The sequence below is a fragment of the Frankliniella occidentalis genome, unplaced genomic scaffold, assembly GCF_000697945.3.
Source record: "Frankliniella occidentalis isolate FOCC.00 unplaced genomic scaffold, Focc_3.1 Scaffold69, whole genome shotgun sequence".
NCBI lineage: Eukaryota > Metazoa > Arthropoda > Insecta > Thysanoptera > Thripidae > Frankliniella > Frankliniella occidentalis.
The window spans coordinates 1,320,131-1,321,883 of record NW_026267199.1 but is presented as its reverse complement, the minus strand read 5'-3'; the positions used below and the strand labels follow the sequence as shown (position 1 = coordinate 1,321,883).

The 1,753-nt window shown below is 49.2% G+C and overlaps 1 protein-coding gene and 1 non-coding gene across 4 annotated transcripts in view; one reads left to right on the top strand and one right to left on the bottom strand.

The window, feature by feature from the left end:
- Positions 1–1,753, top strand: part of LOC113204510 (leukocyte elastase inhibitor-like) — a 38,563-nt gene that overhangs the window by 33,261 nt on the left and 3,549 nt on the right. The window lies entirely within an intron of this gene.
- Trnac-gca (transfer RNA cysteine (anticodon GCA)) lies at positions 1,266–1,337 on the bottom strand. Its single transcript has one exon. It is a non-coding gene; the product is annotated as a tRNA-Cys (tRNA).

Genomic DNA, 1,753 nt, shown 5'->3' with positions numbered 1-1,753 from the left:
TCTCCTCCTCCTCCTCCTCCGACTCTTTTCCACATTTCCCCCCCCTCTCTCTCTTCCTCTGTCTCCCTCTTTCTTCCTTCTCTCTCGGTCTGTCCCCCGAGCGAGACACATACGGCACGCGTGGCGCGGCGCGTCCGCACCGAGTGCGCGTGCGTGCGCGTGCGTGCACGTGCGGCCTGCTTAAGCTGTTTCGGAACACCACACTTTCTCATCAGCTGCCGAAAAGGGGACACGGGCGCAGCGTGTACGGGCACACTCACTCCACTTTCTTATTGTTCTTCCCGTTTTGATACAATTAGCGGGACTCTTTTCGTTTCGTTTTCCGTTTTCTCCTCCGTGACCTCCGCCGGGGTCGCGGCAGATTGTAACGGAGTCGCGAGAAGGATTGGGGAAAGGAGAGGGGTGGGGGGGGGGGGCGCCACGCTCATGTGTATATTCATTGTGACGAGGATGACCAGCGGGACCTTCGCGGTCCCGTCTATGGGAAGCGCTAAAAACGAAGCCATCTGCGAGTAAGATTGTATAAACTGTTATTTTCGTGGAAGACGCCCCGCCTTGCCCCTGAGGCCAAAAATCTTGCACGTATAATACATGAGGCCATACGACACAGGGTCAGCGAATTGGACAGGGCCATTCTAACGAGATAAATACGGATAAATAACTCTAGTATTGGTTGTTTTCGTTAGTAATAGTTTTAAAATGTATTATCTCATCTGTCAAAAAAAAAAAAAAATGAAAAAAAACAAACGCTGTCATTGCTAACAGGTAAGCTGATTCCGTGATAGTTGATCGCATGGACCCCTCCCCTGCAGGTGGACATTTAGCTATGAGAACAAATTGGCTGCCTAATTGGCGAAAAAAAGGGGCCAGAGCTAATTCGTTCGCGATGAACTCTGAATTTTGACAACGAAGAATATCGATTTTATCAAGTTTCGAGTCCCCGAGCAATAGATTAGTTTTTCTATCGCATAGCTAAATTGTCACGGAATCAGCTACACAGAGAAAATAGTTCCATTGAACTAACAGTAATCCCCTTATTCCAACGGAAATTTCCGTTCATATAGACATGCTAGAATTTTTCTTTAATTTGAAGGAGCGTTCTTTGTTTTAAAGGAAGATTCTTCACCCTATGGCCATTTTTCCTTTAAAGCATTGGAAAATCACACCAATTAAGAGAAATTCCAGCATAACATCAGACATAAAATCAACAGAACCGTTTCCTGGGTGTAGAAAGAGGCCTGGGAGAAAGAATCAAAAAGAGCGTCAGGGGGCACCCGGGTTTGAACCGGGGACCTCTCGATCTGCAGTCGAATGCTCTACCACTGAGCTATACCCCCGACGGGGGCGCTGACCTGCGGCGGCGCGTCTTCAGCCGGCTGCTCGTCGCGCGCCGCTCCTCTCCCACCCGCCTGTTGACCTTGGTCGTGGCGCGGCGCCGCTGTTTGTGCGGCGGGGCGTTGGGCGGGGCTGCGCGTGTGCGCAGGGAGGGGGCAGGGCGCCCGCGAAAGCGAAAGCCTCTCGGTGCAAACAGTCTTGTGCAGTCAATAAGAGTTTCAACGAAACGGCGTTAGATTTTCAGCGTCTGTTACGCTATTGATGGGGCTCATTGCTTAATCGCGTTAAGCACAAGCGCTTCAATCGTTCGATGCACGATGCTTAAAATACTTTAAGCACAATGCTAAAATATTTGAAGTACAATGCTTTAAAATATTCTTAAGCACAATGCTTAAAATATTCTTAAGCACAATGCTTA